Source organism: Lates calcarifer, unplaced genomic scaffold (assembly GCF_001640805.2).
Source record: "Lates calcarifer isolate ASB-BC8 unplaced genomic scaffold, TLL_Latcal_v3 _unitig_5659_quiver_1293, whole genome shotgun sequence".
NCBI lineage: Eukaryota > Metazoa > Chordata > Actinopteri > Centropomidae > Lates > Lates calcarifer.
The window spans coordinates 1-20,066 of record NW_026117649.1 but is presented as its reverse complement, the minus strand read 5'-3'; the positions used below and the strand labels follow the sequence as shown (position 1 = coordinate 20,066).

Below are 20,066 nucleotides of genomic sequence, written 5' to 3'. Positions count from 1 at the left end.
ATGAATGAGCGCAGTCTGGGTTTTGGGCAAATGACCCAATACGTCGTCCACAAGGACGTGTGGCTCACCGATGTACGTTTTGAGCAATTTCGGACGAAAATGGACTTGGAACAGAGCCAAATGTTTGATCAGGCCATACGGAAAATTCTGTTGGGTGGAGTAGTTATTTCTTAGTTTTGCTGTTGACTGTTAGAGAAAATCCCCATTATTGTTGATTGCTATGTGAAATAACAGATCTGCCAGTGTTATTTTGGCACGTATAAAGGGTCTGTCTTCAGCAGCCGCTGTGGCTTACGGCCACACCACCCTGAGCGCGCCCGATCTCGTCTGATCTCGGAAGCTAAGCAGGGTCGGGCCTGGTTAGTACTTGGATGGGAGACCGCCTGGGAATACCAGGTGCCGTAAGCTTTTTGTCCCCATCTTTTCCTGCCTATCTTACAGCAGCAGAATGCCGCTTCCTCTGTAGTTGAGACAGGGCACGCCCAAACTACTTTTTTTTTGCAGCCTGTATTTCACGCTCTGTTTTGCACTTCTGTTTTATGTCACGTCGCTTTCGGCAATCGGGTATTAGGCGCTGGAAAGTCACCTCTGTAAAGTCTGCACTGCTGCCGAATGAATGAGCGCAGTCTGGGTTTTGGGCACAATGACCCAATACGTCGTCCACAAGGACGTGTGGCTCACCGATGTACGTTTTGAGCAATTTCGGACGAAAATGGACTTGGAACAGAGCCAAATGTTTGATCAGGCCATACGGAAATTCTTGTTGGGTGGAGTAGTTATTTCTTAGTTTTGCTGTTGACTGTTAGAGAAAATCCCCATTATTGTTGATTGCTATGTGAAATAACAGATCTGCCAGTGTTATTTTGGCACGTATAAAGGGTCTGTCTTCAGCAGCCGCTGTGGCTTACGGCCACACCACCCTGAGCGCGCCCGATCTCGTCTGATCTCGGAAGCTAAGCAGGGTCGGGCCTGGTTAGTACTTGGATGGGAGACCGCCTGGGAATACCAGGTGCCGTAAGCTTTTTGTCCCCTCTTTTCCTGCCTATCTTACAGCAGCAGAATGCCGCTTCCTCTGTAGTTGAGACAGGGCACGCCAAAACTACTTTTATTTTGCAGCCTGTATTTCACGCTCTGTTTTGCACTTCTGTTTTATGTCACGTCGCTTTCGGCAATCGGGTATTAGGCGCTGGAAAGTCACCTCTGTAAAGTCTGCACTGCTGCCGAATGAATGAGCGCAGTCTGGGTTTTGGGCACAATGACCCAATACGTCGTCCACAAGGACGTGTGGCTCACCGATGTACGTTTTGAGCAATTTCGGACGAAAATGGACTTGGAACAGAGCCAAATGTTTGATCAGGCCATACGGAAAATTCTTTGGGTGGAGTAGTTATTTCTTAGTTTTGCTGTTGACTGTTAGAGAAAATCCCCATTATTGTTGATTGCTATGTGAAATAACAGATCTGCCAGTGTTATTTTGGCACGTATAAAGGGTCTGTCTTCAGCAGCCGCTGTGGCTTACGGCCACACCACCCTGAGCGCGCCCGATCTCGTCTGATCTCGGAAGCTAAGCAGGGTCGGGCCTGGTTAGTACTTGGATGGGAGACCGCCTGGGAATACCAGGTGCCGTAAGCTTTTTGTCCCCATCTTTTCCTGCCTATCTTACAGCAGCAGAATGCCGCTTCCTCTGTAGTTGAGACAGGGCACGCCAAAACTACTTTTATTTTGCAGCCTGTATTTCACGCTCTGTTTTGCACTTCTGTTTTATGTCACGTCGCTTTCGGCAATCGGGTATTAGGCGCTGGAAAGTCACCTCTGTAAAGTCTGCACTGCTGCCGAATGAATGAGCGCAGTCTGGGTTTTGGGCACAATGACCCAATACGTCGTCCACAAGGACGTGTGGCTCACCGATGTACGTTTTGAGCAATTTCGGACGAAAATGGACTTGGAACAGAGCCAAATGTTTGATCAGGCCATACGGAAAATTCTTGTTGGGTGGTAGTTATTTCTTAGTTTTGCTGTTGACTGTTAGAGAAAATCCCCATTATTGTTGATTGCTATGTGAAATAACAGATCTGCCAGTGTTATTTTGGCACGTATAAAGGGTCTGTCTTCAGCAGCCGCTGTGGCTTACGGCCACACCACCCTGAGCGCGCCCGATCTCGTCTGATCTCGGAAGCTAAGCAGGGTCGGGCCTGGTTAGTACTTGGATGGGAGACCGCCTGGGAATACCAGGTGCCGTAAGCTTTTTGTCCCCATCTTTTCCTGCCTATCTTACAGCAGCAGAATGCCGCTTCCTCTGTAGTTGAGACAGGGCACGCCAAAACTACTTTTATTTTGCAGCCTGTATTTCACGCTCTGTTTTGCACTTCTGTTTTATGTCACGTCGCTTTCGGCAATCGGGTATTAGGCGCTGGAAAGTCACCTCTGTAAAGTCTGCACTGCTGCCGAATGAATGAGCGCAGTCTGGGTTTTGGGCACAATGACCCAATACGTCGTCCACAAGGACGTGTGGCTCACCGATGTACGTTTTGAGCAATTTCGGACGAAAATGGACTTGGAACAGAGCCAAATGTTTGATCAGGCCATACGGAAAATTCTTGTTGGGTGGGAGTAGTTATTTCTTAGTTTTGCTGTTGACTGTTAGAGAAAATCCCCATTATTGTTGATTGCTATGTGAAATAACAGATCTGCCAGTGTTATTTTGGCACGTATAAAGGGTCTGTCTTCAGCAGCCGCTGTGGCTTACGGCCACACCACCCTGAGCGCGCCCGATCTCGTCTGATCTCGGAAGCTAAGCAGGGTCGGGCCTGGTTAGTACTTGGATGGGAGACCGCCTGGGAATACAGGTGCCGTAAGCTTTTTGCCTATCTTACAGCAGCAGAATGCCGCTTCCTCTGTAGTTGAGACAGGGCACGCCAAAACTACTTTTATTTTGCAGCCTGTATTTCACGCTCTGTTTTGCACTTCTGTTTATGTCACGTCGCTTTCGGCAATCGGTATTAGGCGCTGGAAAGTCACCTCTGTAAAGTCTGCACTGCTGCCGAATGAATGAGCGCAGTCTGGGTTTTGGGCACAATGACCCAATACGTCGTCCACAAGGACGTGTGGCTCACCGATGTACGTTTTGAGCAATTTCGGACGAAAATGGACTTGGAACAGAGCCAAATGTTTGATCAGGCCATACGGAAAATTCTTGTTGGGTGGAGTAGTTATTTCTAGTTTTGCTGTTGACTGTTAGAGAAAATCCCCATTATTGTTGATTGCTATGTGAAATAACAGATCTGCCAGTGTTATTTTGGCACGTATAAAGGGTCTGTCTTCAGCAGCCGCTGTGGCTTACGGCCACACCACCCTGAGCGCGCCGATCTCGTCTGATCTCGGAAGCTAAGCAGGGTCGGGCCTGGTTAGTACTTGGATGGGAGACCGCCTGGGAATACCAGGTGCCGTAAGCTTTTTGTCCCCATCTTTTCCTGCCTATCTTACAGCAGCAGAATGCCGCTTCCTCTGTAGTTGAGACAGGGCACGCCCAAACTACTTTTATTTTGCAGCCTGTATTTCACGCTCTGTTTTGCACTTCTGTTTTATGTCACGTCGCTTTCGGCAATCGGGTATTAGGCGCTGGAAAGTCACCTCTGTAAAGTCTGCACTGCTGCCGAATGAATGAGCGCAGTCTGGGTTTTGGGCACAATGACCCAATACGTCGTCCACAAGGACGTGTGGCTCACCGATGTACGTTTTGAGCAATTTCGGACGAAAATGGACTTGGAACAGAGCCAAATGTTTGATCAGGCCATACGGAAAATTCTTGTTGGGTGGAGTAGTTATTTCTTAGTTTTGCTGTTGACTGTTAGAGAAAATCCCCATTATTGTTGATTGCTATGTGAAATAACAGATCTGCCAGTGTTATTTTGGCACGTATAAAGGGTCTGTCTTCAGCAGCCGCTGTGGCTTACGGCCACACCACCCTGAGCGCGCCCGATCTCGTCTGATCTCGGAAGCTAAGCAGGGTCGGGCCTGGTTAGTACTTGGATGGGAGACCGCCTGGGAATACCAGGTGCCGTAAGCTTTTTGTCCCCATCTTTTCCTGCCTATCTTACAGCAGCAGAATGCCGCTTCCTCTGTAGTTGAGACAGGGCACGCCAAACTACTTTTATTTTGCAGCCTGTATTTCACGCTCTGTTTTGCACTTCTGTTTTATGTCACGTCGCTTTCGGCAATCGGGTATTAGGCGCTGGAAAGTCACCTCTGTAAAGTCTGCACTGCTGCCGAATGAATGAGCGCAGTCTGGGTTTTGGGCACAATGACCCAATACGTCGTCCACAAGGACGTGTGGCTCACCGATGTACGTTTTGAGCAATTTCGGACGAAAATGGACTTGGAACAGAGCCAAATGTTTGATCAGGCCATACGGAAAATTCTTGTTGGGTGGAGTAGTTATTTCTTAGTTTTGCTGTTGACTGTTAGAGAAAATCCCCATTATTGTTGATTGCTATGTGAAATAACAGATCTGCCAGTGTTATTTTGGCACGTATAAAGGGTCTGTCTTCAGCAGCCGCTGTGGCTTACGGCCACACCACCCTGAGCGCGCCCGATCTCGTCTGATCTCGGAAGCTAAGCAGGGTCGGGCCTGGTTAGTACTTGGATGGGAGACCGCCTGGGAATACCAGGTGCCGTAAGCTTTTTGTCCCCATCTTTTCCTGCCTATCTTACAGCAGCAGAATGCCGCTTCCTCTGTAGTTGAGACAGGGCACGCCAAACTACTTTTATTTTGCAGCCTGTATTTCACGCTCTGTTTTGCACTTCTGTTTTATGTCACGTCGCTTTCGGCAATCGGGTATTAGGCGCTGGAAAGTCACCTCTGTAAAGTCTGCACTGCTGCCGAATGAATGAGCGCAGTCTGGGTTTTGGGCACAATGACCCAATACGTCGTCCACAAGGACGTGTGGCTCACCGATGTACGTTTTGAGCAATTTCGGACGAAAATGGACTTGGAACAGAGCCAAATGTTTGATCAGGCCATACGGAAAATTCTTGTTGGGTGGAGTAGTTATTTCTTAGTTTTGCTGTTGACTGTTAGAGAAAATCCCCATTATTGTTGATTGCTATGTGAAATAACAGATCTGCCAGTGTTATTTTGGCACGTATAAAGGGTCTGTCTTCAGCAGCCGCTGTGGCTTACGGCCACACCACCCTGAGCGCGCCCGATCTCGTCTGATCTCGGAAGCTAAGCAGGGTCGGGCCTGGTTAGTACTTGGATGGGAGACCGCCTGGGAATACCAGGTGCCGTAAGCTTTTTGTCCCCATCTTTTCCTGCCTATCTTACAGCAGCAGAATGCCGCTTCCTCTGTAGTTGAGACAGGGCACGCCCAAAACTACTTTTATTTTGCAGCCTGTATTTCACGCTCTGTTTTGCACTTCTGTTTTATGTCACGTCGCTTTCGGCAATCGGGTATTAGGCGCTGGAAAGTCACCTCTGTAAAGTCTGCACTGCTGCCGAATGAATGAGCGCAGTCTGGGTTTTGGGCACAATGACCCAATACGTCGTCCACAAGGACGTGTGGCTCACCGATGTACGTTTTGAGCAATTTCGGACGAAAATGGACTTGGAACAGAGCCAAATGTTTGATCAGGCCATACGGAAAATTCTTGTTGGGTGGAGTAGTTATTTCTTAGTTTTGCTGTTGACTGTTAGAGAAAATCCCCATTATTGTTGATTGCTATGTGAAATAACAGATCTGCCAGTGTTATTTTGGCACGTATAAAGGGTCTGTCTTCAGCAGCCGCTGTGGCTTACGGCCACACCACCCTGAGCGCGCCCGATCTCGTCTGATCTCGGAAGCTAAGCAGGGTCGGGCCTGGTTAGTACTTGGATGGGAGACCGCCTGGGAATACCAGGTGCCGTAAGCTTTTTGTCCCTATCTTACAGCAGCAGAATGCCGCTTCCTCTGTAGTTGAGACAGGGCACGCCAAAACTACTTTTATTTTGCAGCCTGTATTTCACGCTCTGTTTTGCACTTCTGTTTTATGTCACGTCGCTTTCGGCAATCGGGTATTAGGCGCTGGAAAGTCACCTCTGTAAAGTCTGCACTGCTGCCGAATGAATGAGCGCAGTCTGGGTTTTGGGCACAATGACCCAATACGTCGTCCACAAGGACGTGTGGCTCACCGATGTACGTTTTGAGCAATTTCGGACGAAAATGGACTTGGAACAGAGCCAAATGTTTGATCAGGCCATACGGAAAATTCTTGTTGGGTGGAGTAGTTATTTCTTAGTTTTGCTGTTGACTGTTAGAGAAAATCCCCATTATTGTTGATTGCTATGTGAAATAACAGATCTGCCAGTGTTATTTTGGCACGTATAAAGGGTCTGTCTTCAGCAGCCGCTGTGGCTTACGGGCCACCCTGAGCGCGCGCCGATCTCGTCTGATCTCGGAAGCTAAGCAGGGTCGGGCCTGGTTAGTACTTGGATGGGAGACCGCCTGTGGAATACACGTATAAAGGGTCTGTCTTCAGCAGCCGCTGTGGCTTAAGCTTTTTGTCCCCATCTTTTCCTGCCTATCTTACAGCAGCAGAATGCCGCTTCCTCTGTAGCGAGTGGCAGCGAGACACGTTTATTTTGCAGCTGCTATTTTGCGCTGCTGTTTATGCACTTGCTGTTCATGGTCACGTCGCTTTCGGCAACCGGGTATTAGGCGTGGTTAAAGTCACCTGTCTGTAAGTAGTCTCAGCCACTGACTGCCGAATGAATGAGCGCCCATGGGTTTTGGACGCACAAGTGGTGACCCAGATACGTCGTCCACGAAGACAGCACGTGCTGGCTCGACACGGATGTACGTTTTGAGCAATGAGTTCGGACGAAGAATGGACGTTGGAACAAGAGCCGCCAATGAGTGTTTGATCAGGCCATACAGCACAGAATAATTTGCTTGTGGACTGGGTGAGAAGTAGTTTATGTTCTTAGTGTTATGCTGTTGATCTGTTATGAGAAAATGCACCCATTATTGCTTGACTTGCTTTATGTGTGCACTAGACCATGATCTGCCAATGTGTTATTTTTGATGCACGCAATATTAATTAGGGTCTCTTCAGCGCAGCCCCTGTGGCATTACGGCAACACACCACCGCGTAGAGCGCGCCCGATACTCGTCTGTCATCTGCGAGAAGCTCAAGCAGGGATCTGGGCCTGGTTAGTACTTGGTATGGAGACAACAGGGCCTGCTGGAATACCAGGTGCCGTAAGCATCTTTTTGTGCCCCTCATCTTACAGAACAGCAGAATGCCGCTTCCTCTGTAGTTGATGACAGGGCACGCTCAAACTAGCTTTTTCTTTTTGACATGCCTGTATTTCACGCTCTGTTTTGCACTTCTGTTTTATGTCACGATCGCTTTCGGCAATCGGGTATTAGGCGCTGGAAAGTCACCTCTGTAAAGTCTGCACTGCTGCCGAATGAATGAGCGCGGAGTCTGGGTTTTGGGCACAATGACCCAATACGTCTGGTCCACAAGGACGTGTGGCTCGACCGATGTACGTTTTGAGCAATTATCGGACGAAAATGGACTTGGAACAGTATTTGCCAAATGTTTGATCAGGCCATACGGAAAATTCTTGATTTGTGGTGGAGTAGTTATTTCTTAGTTTTGCTAAGTATGATGCTGTTAGAGAAAATCCCCATTGATGAAAGTGATGTGGTAAATCTGTGCTAATCTGTTATTTGCTTTAAACTGAATATGTACCATGTATAAAGTGCTTGTATGATTGTTCTTTGTAAATGATTGTATACTTTGCGCGCCCGATCTCGTCTGATCTCGGAAGCTAAGCAGGGTCGGGCCTGGTTAGTACTTGGATGGGAGACCGCCTGGGAATACCAGGTGCCGTAAGCTTTTTGTCCCCATCTTTTCCTGCCTATCTTACAGCAGCAGAATGCCGCTTCCTCTGTAGTTGAGACAGGGCACGCCAAAACTACTTTTATTTTGCAGCCTGTATTTCACGCTCTGTTTTGCACTTCTGTTTTATGTCACGTCGCTTTCGGCAGTCGGGTATTAGGCGCTGGAAAGTCACCTCTGTAAAGTCTGCACTGCTGCCGAATGAATGAGCGCAGTCTGGGTTTTGGGCACAATGACCCAATACGTCGTCCACAAGGACGTGTGGCTCACCGATGTACGTTTTGAGCAATTTCGGACAAAAATGGACTTGGAACAGAGCCAAATGTTTGATCAGGCCATACGGAAAATTCTTGTTGGGTGGAGTAGTTATTTCTTAGTTTTGCTGTTGACTGTTAGAGAAAATCCCCATTATTGTTGATTGCTATGTGAAATAACAGATCTGCCAGTGTTATTTTGGCACGTATAAAGGGTCTGTCTTCAGCAGCCGCTGTGGCTTACGGCCACACCACCCTGAGCGCGCCCGATCTCGTCTGATCTCGGAAGCTAAGCAGGGTCGGGCCTGGTTAGTACTTGGATGGGAGACCGCCTGGGAATACCAGGTGCCGTAAGCTTTTTGTCCCCATCTTTTCCTGCCTATCTTACAGCAGCAGAATGCCGCTTCCTCTGTAGTTGAGACAGGGCACGCCCAAACTACTTTTATTTTGCAGCCTGTATTTCACGCTCTGTTTTGCACTTCTGTTTTATGTCACGTCGCTTTCGGCAATCGGGTATTAGGCGCTGGAAAGTCACCTCTGTAAAGTCTGCACTGCTGCCGAATGAATGAGCGCAGTCTGGGTTTTGGGCACAATGACCCAATACGTCGTCCACAAGGACGTGTGGCTCACCGATGTACGTTTTGAGCAATTTCGGACGAAAATGGACTTGGAACAGAGCCAAATGTTTGATCAGGCCATACGGAAAATTCTTGTTGGGTGGAGTAGTTATTTCTTAGTTTTGCTGTTGACTGTTAGAGAAAATCCCCATTATTGTTGATTGCTATGTGAAATAACAGATCTGCCAGTGTTATTTTGGCACGTATAAAGGGTCTGTCTTCAGCAGCCGCTGTGGCTTACGGCCACACCACCCTGAGCGCGCCTACAGGTGAAGCAGTGCAGTGTGGGAGCTTGTGAAAATAGCTTGTGAGGTTTTTTGGTTTTTTTGGTTTAATAGAACTATATCTGGCTTTTTGTTTACTGAGAGTGTCATCCCCAGACAGCGGCTGCTGTTTGGGGAATTTCCCCTTTAAGTTTCGTTTTTACGGCATGACGATAGACGAGACATGTGGACGGTGAATCTATGAGAGACAGCTGACTTTATTAGCCGATGGGAGGACAATATAACAATGATGGAGCTGCGTAATCGGCTGTAGATTCAAGTCACTGAAGTCTTATGAATTAACAATGAAGGACGCACGAGGAAAAGAAAAGCTGATGGATGGACTTAAGATTAAAGACAGCCGGATAATTAGGAAACGACGAGTTGGTCGTTTCTTTTATTAATTTGCCGACGTATATTGAAGACGAGGAGATTTTGGAGAAACTGAAAGAGTGGGGAGTGAAGGCGATCTCCCCGATTAAGCGGCGGATGTGGCCGGGAACATCAATTGCCGATGGGACCACTGAGACTGTTAAATCACTGCCGTACTCAACAAAGTTTGAGACAGTTGGGGGTTCTGAACATTTCAGGGTCATTCATGATCGGCAAATAAAAGTGTGCTGACTCTGCATCCGACCGGGCATGTAGTGAGAGACTGTTTAAATGTTTCAAATGTGGGAACCAAGGACACTATGCCCGAGAATGTGTGGTGACGGAGAGATGCCAGGATTGCAGAGAGAAAGTGACTCTGTGTATATGTGGGGCATCGGCTGCTTTCAGAGGAGAGATTCCCTACTCTGACATCTCGTCTAGCAGAGGGGACCTGGTGGAGGAGGTGGAAGATCCGACGTTATGAGCTGACGTGGAGATCGGTATCTGGTCGCTGGAAGCGGAGGAGTTGGACAGCAGTCTCGAAGATGCTGGCTCGAGGATAACTGCGGTCAGCGAGGACGCAGGAGATGAGAGAGATCGATTAGGTGAGAAAACAGGGGCGTGTGTTGTAGACGAGAGAGACGGCCATGTGCGCTCTTCTCAGCTGAGCGCAGGCAGTACGGAGACGGACGTGAATCTGAGAAGTAGCGGAGAAGAGATGGATATCAGTGAGGACATGATAAGGCCTGAAGCTCTGCGTTTCTTTGCATTATGAGCGATTTAACTGTAACGGACTTAGAGACATTCGGAAAGCAGAGCAGGTTTTTGCTGGGCTAGACTCAGACATTTTATGTTTACAAGAAACTCATTGGAGCGATGAGCTTATGGACATCTCTTTGTGAATCATGGGGGGCAGAGGGAATGTGGAGTGGCAATTTTGACCAAAGAAGGAATTGTGGACAATGTTAAACAAATATTTAAGGATACTAAGGGCAGATTATTAGTTATTGAATTTGAACTGCAAAGTCTTCTGTTTCGTTTGGTAAATGTCTATGCACCTAATATTGAAACAGAGAGAAAAACGTTTTTTGGGAAAATGAAGGGTTTAGTTAAAGGGAACTGTATTTTAGTTGGTGATTTTAATGTATGGTGTACGAGGCTTGATGCATGTAATGTTGCAATATTCAAGAACGATGCATCGAGAACAGTACTTAATAACATCCTGCTGACTGATGATTTGGTTGACGTATGGAGAGAGGATAATCCATATAAAAGAAAATTTTCCAGAAGGCAAATGGTGTTGGGCAGCTTGAAACAAAGTAGGATTGATTTATGTTTAGTTAAAAGAAATGTTGTAAGTTTGGTAGGAAGGATAAGTTATAAGTTTATAGGTTTAAGTGATCATGCGCCGTGTCCTTTCTCTTGGGTGAAAAAAGGGGTGGGAAGGGAGGTGGATTATGGTGTTTAAATGCTTCTCTGTTGGAGGAGCCGAAATATAAAAAATGTATTACCGATTGTATAAAGTTTGAAAAAGGAAGTCCGCTGTACGAGGGGAACATCTGTGACTGGTGGGAAATGGTTAAAACTAAATTAAAGAAAATAAGTATCAGATATGCTAAGAGGAGGAGTTTTAGGAAGAAACAAAAGGAGAAAGAGATGACTGATAACTTAGAGAGAGAGGAAGAGAGATTAGAGAGAGATCCAAATTTAGATAGGTCTAAACTGTTGCAACTGCAAAGCGAATTGGAAAATTTGGAAAAAGAAAAATGCATGGGAGCAATTATAAGGAGCAAGGCTAAGTATGTGGTGGAGGGGGAGAAATCTACAAAGTTTTTTCTAAACCTGAAATTTTATTGCTGAATTGGAAAATGAAAAAGGTGAGAAAATAAGTGACCTGGTGGGTATTCTTGAGGAGGTTCAAAAGTTTTATATGAAGTTATTTGATAAAGAAAGTATTAATGAAGAATGTGTAGATAGATTGTTGAGTGCTGTAGATGTTCAACTGTCTGATGATGATAAACAGATCTGTGATGCTGACATTACAGTAGAAGAAATAAAAGTGGCGATTGATCAAGCAAAAAAATACAAAAGCCCAGGATCAGACGGGTTAACAAATGAATTCTATAAAACCTTTGCGGATAGTTTGGTGCCAATATTGGCGAAACTATATGGGCATATGGAGGAAAGGAAGGTGGTGCCAGAGTCCATAACGAAAGGCATAATCACAATTTTATATAAGAACAAGGGAAATGCACACAAACTGGAGAACTACAGACCACTAAGTTTATTAAATGGTGATTATAAAATATTGGCTAAAGTCTTTGCCAACAGAATTAAGAGGGTGGTAGGAAGTATTATCTCAAATACACAAGGATACAGCATACCGGAGAGAGACATAACAGATACTATTTGTTCTGTTAGGGATGTGGTGGGGCATATGAATAAAGAAGATGAGGGGGGAGTTCTTTTAAGTGTGGATTTAAATAAAGCCTTTGACAGAGTGGAACATGACTACTTATGGCAAACAATGTATAAATTTGGGTTCGGTGAAAGACTGGTGTCATGGTTAAAACTGCTCTATGATAATGCAAAAAGTTGCGTCAAAGTGAATGGGGTGCTTACAGAAGTATTTGCTTTGAGGAGATCTATAAGACAGGGGTGCCCTCTGTCTGCTATACTGTATAGTATTTCCGCGGAGCCGTTTGCGGCCTTTGTTAAGAAAGATACAAGAATAAGCAGTGTCGATATTCCTTTTGGTAAAAAAAGTTTAATATATCAGTATGCGGATGATACAAGTATTACGACTGTATTCGGGAGCTAAGATTAATGTTCGGACTTTGGTAAAGTAAATAAAGAGAACTATAGGAACAGGAAGCCAACGACTGGAAGCTAAGACAGCCGGTAAATACTTTGTTATTGTCTGCCTTAAAGATTTGAATAACATGATAAGCAACTGTAAGAATTGCTATGAAAACACTGATTGGTAAGGTGAAGAGCGGTGGGCTAAATCTGCTAGATATAAAAGAAAAGTGCAATAAGAATCAAAATGGTACAGAAATTCTTAAGCAGTTTTTATTTGATAGTGGAGGATGCGGGCAGGCGGGGATCTTTATGTGTTTAACAAAGGGATGTGTGGATAAATTGCCATTGTTTTATAAGGAGGTGTTTGGAGATTGTTCTTACAGAAAAAAGTGGTGTATGATTGTAAGGATATGAATCAAGTTATTCAGCAGCCTATATTTCTCAATCCCAAAGTAATCGACAAGGGGACCATGTTGCAAAATGAAAAGTTTGTTCTGGCTGGGATAAGACAGTTTAAAGACATTGCATATGAGTATGTGGCGAGAGCCATATATGATTGTGTAATGGAGTGGGATGAGGATGTTAAAAGGGCTGCTGTGGACATGTATGATAAAATCAAAAGAAGCATGCCTGTTAACTGGATGAAAATCATTGACAAGCAAACAGTTAGGCTAGAAAGGTGCAACATGCCTGAGTTCTTTGTCAATTGTGGCCTGAAGGTGATTTATGAGGCAATGTTGGAGAAGGAATTTAAAACAGCGGAGGAAATGTGGAGGATATATATGTCGGACATGGATGTTAAAAAAATATGGGTAAATTTAAATGTGAGATATAATAGTCCAGAATGTGAAGATCTGGATTTTAAAATCAGACACAATAGAATATATACTAATGTGGTCCTGCATCAAGTGAATAAGGAGGTAAAAAGGAGTGTGATGTTTGTGGTTTGGAACCTGAAAATTTGTTGCACTTGTTTTTAAAATGTATAGAGGTGAGAGAATTTCACAAAAAATTAGAGGTATGGGTGAGAAAGAATTGGAAGATGGGGATTTTGGATGGGAGGGATTGGAGGTGCATCTTTTTGTTTGGGCTGGAAAAAAAGAAGAGTGGTTTTAAAACAAATCTAGTTAACATAATGTTAAGTTTAGCGAGATATGCAATTTGGTGTCGAAGGAATTATGCACATTTTGAAAAAAGAAACTGGATGCATGGAAGTTGTTTGTAGTACATGTTAGGAGATATGTGCTTATGATGGCTAATTATTTGGATGAGGATATATTTAAAGAGTGGTTTATAGATGAAAGTATGGTGATTGGGAAGGATGATACTGGAAAGTTGGTGATGTCTTTTTAGGATTCTTTTTGGTTGTATATGTTGCTTTTTATTGTTTTTTATGTTCTGACTTTGTGCTTTTTGTCTTTGTTATTATTTGTGGATTTAGTTGTTGTATATACACCTGCGTATATGTCTTGTGTACTTATTTTTTGGGGTTTTTGGGAAGTGTATGTTGATTTGAGCAAAGTGTGTGTATATGTGTATATGTGATAAACTTTTGATAAAAAAAAAAAAAAAAAAAAAGCGCGCCCGATCTCGTCTGATCTCGGAAGCTAAGCAGGGTCGGGCCTGGTTAGTACTTGGATGGGAGACCGCCTGGGAATACCAGGTGCCGTAAGCTTTTTGTCCCCATCTTTTCCTGCCTATCTTACAGCAGCAGAATGCCGCTTCCTCTGTAGTTGAGACAGGGCACGCCAAAACTACTTTTATTTTGCAGCCTGTATTTCACGCTCTGTTTTGCACTTCTGTTTTATGTCACGTCGCTTTCGGCAATCGGGTATTAGGCGCTGGAAAGTCACCTCTGTAAAGTCTGCACTGCTGCCGAATGAATGAGCGCAGTCTGGGTTTTGGGCACAATGACCCAATACGTCGTCCACAAGGACGTGTGGCTCACCGATGTACGTTTTGAGCAATTTCGGACGAAAATGGACTTGGAACAGAGCCAAATGTTTGATCAGGCCATACGGAAAATTCTTGTTGGGTGGAGTAGTTATTTCTTAGTTTTGCTGTTGACTGTTAGAGAAAATCCCCATTATTGTTGATTGCTATGTGAAATAACAGATCTGCCAGTGTTATTTTGGCACGTATAAAGGGTCTGTCTTCAGCAGCCGCTGTGGCTTACGGCCACACCACCCTGAGCGCGCCCGATCTCGGGTTACAGCAGCAGAATGCCGCTTCCTCTGTAGTTGAGACAGGGCACGACTACTTTTATTTTGCAGCCTGTATTTCACGCTCTGTTTTGCACTTCTGTTTTATGTCACGTCGCTTTCGGCAATCAGGCGCTGGAAAGTCACCTCTGTAAAGTCTGCACTGCTGCCGAATGAATGAGCGCAGTCTGGGTTTTGGGCACAATGACCCAATACGTCGTCCACAAGGACGTGTGGCTCACCGATGTACGTTTTGAGCAATTTCGGACGAAAATGGACTTGGAACAGAGCCAAATGTTTGATCAGGCCATACGGAAAATTCTTGTTGGGTGGAGTAGTTATTTCTTAGTTTTGCTGTTGACTGTTAGAGAAAATCCCCATTATTGTTGATTGCTATGTGAAATAACAGATCTGCCAGTGTTATTTTGGCACGTATAAAGGGTCTGTCTTCAGCAGCCGCTGTGGCTTACGGCCACACCACCCTGAGCGCGCCCGATCTCGTCTGATCTCGGAAGCTAAGCAGGGTCGGGCCTGGTTAGTACTTGGATGGGAGACCGCCTGGGAATACCAGGTGCCGTAAGCTTTTTGTCCTGCCTATCTTACAGCAGCAGAATGCCGCTTCCTCTGTAGTTGAGACAGGGCACGCCAAAACTACTTTTATTTTGCAGCCTGTATTTCACGCTCTGTTTTGCACTTCTGTTTTATGTCACGTCGCTTTCGGCAATCGGGTATTAGGCGCTGGAAAGTCACCTCTGTAAAGTCTGCACTGCTGCCGAATGAATGAGCGCAGTCTGGGTTTTGGGCACAATGACCCAATACGTCGTCCACAAGGACGTGTGGCTCACCGATGTACGTTTTGAGCAATTTCGGACGAAAATGGACTTGGAACAGAGCCAAATGTTTGATCAGGCCATACGGAAAATTCTTGTTGGGTGGAGTAGTTATTTCTTAGTTTTGCTGTTGACTGTTAGAGAAAATCCCCATTATTGTTGATTGCTATGTGAAATAACAGATCTGCCAGTGTTATTTTGGCACGTATAAAGGGTCTGTCTTCAGCAGCCGCTGTGGCTTACGGCCACACCACCCTGAGCGCGCCCGATCTCGTCTGATCTCGGAAGCTAAGCAGGGTCGGGCCTGGTTAGTACTTGGATGGGAGACCGCCTGGGAATACCAGGTGCCGTAAGCTTTTTGTCTGCCTATCTTACAGCAGCAGAATGCCGCTTCCTCTGTAGTTGAGACAGGGCACGCCAAAACTACTTTTATTTTGCAGCCTGTATTTCACGCTCTGTTTTGCACTTCTGTTTTATGTCACGTCGCTTTCGGCAATCGGGTATTAGGCGCTGGAAAGTCACCTCTGTAAAGTCTGCACTGCTGCCGAATGAATGAGCGCAGTCTGGGTTTTGGGCACAATGACCCAATACGTCGTCCACAAGGACGTGTGGCTCACCGATGTACGTTTTGAGCAATTTCGGACGAAAATGGACTTGGAACAGAGCCAAATGTTTGATCAGGCCATACGGAAAATTCTTGTTGGGTGGAGTAGTTATTTCTTAGTTTTGCTGTTGACTGTTAGAGAAAATCCCCATTATTGTTGATTGCTATGTGAAATAACAGATCTGCCAGTGTTATTTTGGCACGTATAAAGGGTCTGTCTTCAGCAGCCGCTGTGGCTTACGGCCACACCACCCTGAGCGCGCCCGATCTCGTCTGATCTCGGAAGCTAAGCAGGGTCGGGCCTGGTTAGTACTTGGATGGGAGACCGCCTGGGAATACCAGGTGCCGTAAGCTTTTTGTCCCCTATCTTACAGCAGCAGAATGCCGCTTCCTCTGTAGTTGAGACAGGGCACGCCAAAACTACTTTTATTTTGCAGCCTGTATTTCACGCTCTGTTTTGCACTTCTGTTTTATGTCACGTCGCTTTCGGCAATCGGGTATTAGGCGCTGGAAAGTCACCTCTGTAAAGTCTGCACTGCTGCCGAATGAATGAGCGCAGTCTGGGTTTTGGGCACAATGACCCAATACGTCGTCCACAAGGACGTGTGGCTCACCGATGTACGTTTTGAGCAATTTCGGACGAAAATGGACTTGGAACAGAGCCAAATGTTTGATCAGGCCATACGGAAAATTCTTGTTGGGTGGAGTAGTTATTTCTTAGTTTTGCTGTTGACTGTTAGAGAAAATCCCCATTATTGTTGATTGCTATGTGAAATAACAGATCTGCCAGTGTTATTTTGGCACGTATAAAGGGTCTGTCTTCAGCAGCCGCTGTGGCTTACGGCCACACCACCCTGAGCGCGCCCGATCTCGTCTGATCTCGGAAGCTAAGCAGGGTCGGGCCTGGTTAGTACTTGGATGGGAGACCGCCTGGGAATACCAGGTGCCGTAAGCTTTTTGTCCCTATCTTACAGCAGCAGAATGCCGCTTCCTCTGTAGTTGAGACAGGGCACGCCAAAACTACTTTTATTTTGCAGCCTGTATTTCACGCTCTGTTTTGCACTTCTGTTTATGTCACGTCGCTTTCGGCAATCGGGTATTAGGCGCTGGAAAGTCACCTCTGTAAAGTCTGCACTGCTGCCGAATGAATGAGCGCAGTCTGGGTTTTGGGCACAATGACCCAATACGTCGTCCACAAGGACGTGTGGCTCACCGATGTACGTTTTGAGCAATTTCGGACGAAAATGGACTTGGAACAGAGCCAAATGTTTGATCAGGCCATACGGAAAATTCTTGTTGGGTGGAGTAGTTATTTCTTAGTTTTGCTGTTGACTGTTAGAGAAAATCCCCATTATTGTTGATTGCTATGTGAAATAACAGATCTGCCAGTGTTATTTTGGCACGTATAAAGGGTCTGTCTTCAGCAGCCGCTGTGGCTTACGGCCACACCACCCTGAGCGCGCCCGATCTCGTCTGATCTCGGAAGCTAAGCAGGGTCGGGCCTGGTTAGTACTTGGATGGGAGACCGCCTGGGAATACCAGGTGCCGTAAGCTTTTTGTCCCCATCTTTTCCTGCCTATCTTACAGCAGCAGAATGCCGCTTCCTCTGTAGTTGAGACAGGGCACGCCCAAACTACTTTTATTTTGCAGCCTGTATTTCACGCTCTGTTTTGCACTTCTGTTTTATGTCACGTCGCTTTCGGCAATCGGGTATTAGGCGCTGGAAAGTCACCTCTGTAAAGTCTGCACTGCTGCCGAATGAATGAGCGCAGTCTGGGTTTTGGGCACAATGACCCAATACGTCGTCCACAAGGACGTGTGGCTCACCGATGTACGTTTTGAGCAATTTCGGACGAAAATGGACTTGGAACAGAGCCAAATGTTTGATCAGGCCATACGGAAAATTCTTGTTGGGTGGAGTAGTTATTTCTTAGTTTTGCTGTTGACTGTTAGAGAAAATCCCCATTATTGTTGATTGCTATGTGAAATAACAGATCTGCCAGTGTTATTTTGGCACGTATAAAGGGTCTGTCTTCAGCAGCCGCTGTGGCTTACGGCCACACCACCCTGAGCGCGCCCGATCTCGTCTGATCTCGGAAGCTAAGCAGGGTCGGGCCTGGTTAGTACTTGGATGGGAGACCGCCTGGGAATACCAGGTGCCGTAAGCTTTTTGTCCCTATCTTACAGCAGCAGAATGCCGCTTCCTCTGTAGTTGAGACAGGGCACGCCAAAACTACTTTTATTTTGCAGCCTGTATTTCACGCTCTGTTTTGCACTTCTGTTTTATGTCACGTCGCTTTCGGCAATCGGGTATTAGGCGCTGGAAAGTCACCTCTGTAAAGTCTGCACTGCTGCCGAATGAATGAGCGCAGTCTGGGTTTTGGGCACAATGACCCAATACGTCGTCCACAAGGACGTGTGGCTCACCGATGTACGTTTTGAGCAATTTCGGACGAAAATGGACTTGGAACAGAGCCAAATGTTTGATCAGGCCATACGGAAAATTCTTGTTGGGTGGAGTAGTTATTTCTTAGTTTTGCTGTTGACTGTTAGAGAAAATCCCCATTATTGTTGATTGCTATGTGAAATAACAGATCTGCCAGTGTTATTTTGGCACGTATAAAGGGTCTGTCTTCAGCAGCCGCTGTGGCTTACGGCCACACCACCCTGAGCGCGCCCGATCTCGTCTGATCTCGGAAGCTAAGCAGGGTCGGGCCTGGTTAGTACTTGGATGGGAGACCGCCTGGGAATACCAGGTGCCGTAAGCTTTTTGTCCCCATCTTTTCCTGATCTTACAGCAGCAGAATGCGCTTCCTCTGTATTGCCAAACTACTTTTATTTTGCAGCCTGTATTTCACGCTCTGTTTTGCACTTCTGTTTTATGTCACGTCGCTTTCGGCAATCGGGTATAGAAAGTCACCTCTGTAAAGTCTGCACTGCTGCCGAATGAATGAGCGCAGTCTGGGTTTTGGGCACAATGACCCAATATCCACAAGGACGTGTGGGCTCACCGATGTACGTTTTATTTCGGACGAAAATGGACTTGGAACAGAGCCTCTACGGCAGTTATTTCTTAGTTTTGCTGTTGACTGTTAGAGAAAATCCCCATTATTGTTGATTGCTATGTGAAATAACAGATCTGCCAGTGTTATTTTGGCACGTATAAAGGGTCTGTCTTCAGCAGCCGCTGTGGCTTACGGCCACACCACCCTGAGCGCGCCCGATCTCGTCTGATCTCGGAAGCTAAGCAGGGTCGGGCCTGGTTAGTACTTGGATGGGAGACCGCCTGGGAATACCAGGTGCCGTAAGCTTTTTGTCCCTATCTTACAGCAGCAGAATGCCGCTTCCTCTGTAGTTGAGACAGGGCACGCCAAACTACTTTTATTTTGCAGCCTGTATTTCACGCTCTGTTTTGCACTTCTGTTTTATGTCACGTCGCTTTCGGCAATCGGTATTAGGCGCTGGAAAGTCACCTCTGTAAAGTCTGCACTGCTGCCGAATGAATGAGCGCAGTCTGGGTTTTGGGCACAATGACCCAATACGTCGTCCACAAGGACGTGTGGCTCACGATGTACGTTTTGAGCAATTTCGGACGAAAATGGACTTGGAACAGAGCCAAATGTTTGATCAGGCCATACGGAAAATTCTTGTTGGGTGGAGTAGTTATTTCTTAGTTTTGCTGTTGACTGTTAGAGAAAATCCCCATTATTGTTGATTGCTATGTGAAATAACAGATCTGCCAGTGTTATTTTGGCACGTATAAAGGGTCTGTCTTCAGCAGCCGCTGTGGCTTACGGCCACACCACCCTGAGCGCGCCCGATCTCGTCTGATCTCGGAAGCTAAGCAGGGTCGGGCCTGGTTAGTACTTGGATGGGAGACCGCCTGGGAATACCAGGTGCCGTAAGCTTTTGTCCCCATCTTTTCCTGCCTATCTTACAGCAGCAATGCCGCTTCCTCTGTAGTTGAGACAGGGCACGCCAAAACTACTTTTATTTTGCAGCCTGTATTTCACGCTCTGTTTTGCACTTCTGTTTTATGTCACGTCGCTTTCGGCAATCGGTATAGGCGCTGGAAAGTCACCTCTGTAAAGTCTGCACTGCTGCCGAATGAATGAGCGCAGTCTGGGTTTTGGGCACAATGACCCAATACGTCGTCCACAAGGACGTGTGGCTCACCGATGTACGTTTTGAGCAATTTCGGACGAAAATGGACTTGGAACAGAGCCAAATGTTTGATCA

General features: G+C 46.2%; 20 non-coding genes and 1 pseudogene across 20 annotated transcripts; all 21 read left to right on the top strand.

Moving 5' to 3' along the window:
* The first annotated feature begins 289 nt into the window (after positions 1-289).
* LOC127141413 (5S ribosomal RNA) lies at positions 290-408 on the top strand. Its single transcript, XR_007811935.1, has one exon. It is a non-coding gene; the product is annotated as a 5S ribosomal RNA (ribosomal RNA).
* A 494-nt stretch (positions 409-902) lies between these two features.
* Positions 903-1,021, top strand: LOC127141412 (5S ribosomal RNA). Its single transcript, XR_007811934.1, has one exon. It is a non-coding gene; the product is annotated as a 5S ribosomal RNA (ribosomal RNA).
* Positions 1,022-1,513: 492 nt separating this feature from the next.
* Positions 1,514-1,632, top strand: LOC127141411 (5S ribosomal RNA). Its single transcript, XR_007811933.1, has one exon. It is a non-coding gene; the product is annotated as a 5S ribosomal RNA (ribosomal RNA).
* A 493-nt stretch (positions 1,633-2,125) lies between these two features.
* Positions 2,126-2,244, top strand: LOC127141409 (5S ribosomal RNA). Its single transcript, XR_007811931.1, has one exon. It is a non-coding gene; the product is annotated as a 5S ribosomal RNA (ribosomal RNA).
* Positions 2,245-2,740: 496 nt separating this feature from the next.
* Positions 2,741-2,858, top strand: LOC127141414 (5S ribosomal RNA). The gene has a single exon (XR_007811936.1). It is a non-coding gene; the product is annotated as a 5S ribosomal RNA (ribosomal RNA).
* Positions 2,859-3,334: 476 nt separating this feature from the next.
* LOC127141415 (5S ribosomal RNA) lies at positions 3,335-3,452 on the top strand. The gene has a single exon (XR_007811937.1). It is a non-coding gene; the product is annotated as a 5S ribosomal RNA (ribosomal RNA).
* Positions 3,453-3,947: 495 nt separating this feature from the next.
* On the top strand, positions 3,948-4,066 carry LOC127141408 (5S ribosomal RNA). Its single transcript, XR_007811930.1, has one exon. It is a non-coding gene; the product is annotated as a 5S ribosomal RNA (ribosomal RNA).
* Positions 4,067-4,560: 494 nt separating this feature from the next.
* Positions 4,561-4,679, top strand: LOC127141407 (5S ribosomal RNA). The gene has a single exon (XR_007811929.1). It is a non-coding gene; the product is annotated as a 5S ribosomal RNA (ribosomal RNA).
* Positions 4,680-5,173: 494 nt separating this feature from the next.
* Positions 5,174-5,292, top strand: LOC127141406 (5S ribosomal RNA). The gene has a single exon (XR_007811928.1). It is a non-coding gene; the product is annotated as a 5S ribosomal RNA (ribosomal RNA).
* A 496-nt stretch (positions 5,293-5,788) lies between these two features.
* LOC127141405 (5S ribosomal RNA) lies at positions 5,789-5,907 on the top strand. Its single transcript, XR_007811927.1, has one exon. It is a non-coding gene; the product is annotated as a 5S ribosomal RNA (ribosomal RNA).
* Positions 5,908-7,765: 1,858 nt separating this feature from the next.
* LOC127141416 (uncharacterized) lies at positions 7,766-7,881 on the top strand (annotated as a pseudogene).
* A 495-nt stretch (positions 7,882-8,376) lies between these two features.
* LOC127141404 (5S ribosomal RNA) lies at positions 8,377-8,495 on the top strand. The gene has a single exon (XR_007811926.1). It is a non-coding gene; the product is annotated as a 5S ribosomal RNA (ribosomal RNA).
* Positions 8,496-14,857: 6,362 nt separating this feature from the next.
* Positions 14,858-14,976, top strand: LOC127141403 (5S ribosomal RNA). Its single transcript, XR_007811925.1, has one exon. It is a non-coding gene; the product is annotated as a 5S ribosomal RNA (ribosomal RNA).
* Positions 14,977-15,460: 484 nt separating this feature from the next.
* On the top strand, positions 15,461-15,579 carry LOC127141402 (5S ribosomal RNA). Its single transcript, XR_007811924.1, has one exon. It is a non-coding gene; the product is annotated as a 5S ribosomal RNA (ribosomal RNA).
* A 483-nt stretch (positions 15,580-16,062) lies between these two features.
* On the top strand, positions 16,063-16,181 carry LOC127141401 (5S ribosomal RNA). Its single transcript, XR_007811923.1, has one exon. It is a non-coding gene; the product is annotated as a 5S ribosomal RNA (ribosomal RNA).
* Positions 16,182-16,663: 482 nt separating this feature from the next.
* LOC127141400 (5S ribosomal RNA) lies at positions 16,664-16,782 on the top strand. The gene has a single exon (XR_007811922.1). It is a non-coding gene; the product is annotated as a 5S ribosomal RNA (ribosomal RNA).
* Positions 16,783-17,262: 480 nt separating this feature from the next.
* On the top strand, positions 17,263-17,381 carry LOC127141419 (5S ribosomal RNA). Its single transcript, XR_007811940.1, has one exon. It is a non-coding gene; the product is annotated as a 5S ribosomal RNA (ribosomal RNA).
* Positions 17,382-17,876: 495 nt separating this feature from the next.
* Positions 17,877-17,995, top strand: LOC127141418 (5S ribosomal RNA). Its single transcript, XR_007811939.1, has one exon. It is a non-coding gene; the product is annotated as a 5S ribosomal RNA (ribosomal RNA).
* A 481-nt stretch (positions 17,996-18,476) lies between these two features.
* LOC127141417 (5S ribosomal RNA) lies at positions 18,477-18,595 on the top strand. Its single transcript, XR_007811938.1, has one exon. It is a non-coding gene; the product is annotated as a 5S ribosomal RNA (ribosomal RNA).
* Positions 18,596-19,019: 424 nt separating this feature from the next.
* On the top strand, positions 19,020-19,138 carry LOC127141410 (5S ribosomal RNA). The gene has a single exon (XR_007811932.1). It is a non-coding gene; the product is annotated as a 5S ribosomal RNA (ribosomal RNA).
* A 478-nt stretch (positions 19,139-19,616) lies between these two features.
* LOC127141399 (5S ribosomal RNA) lies at positions 19,617-19,735 on the top strand. Its single transcript, XR_007811921.1, has one exon. It is a non-coding gene; the product is annotated as a 5S ribosomal RNA (ribosomal RNA).
* Positions 19,736-20,066: the final 331 nt, after the last annotated feature.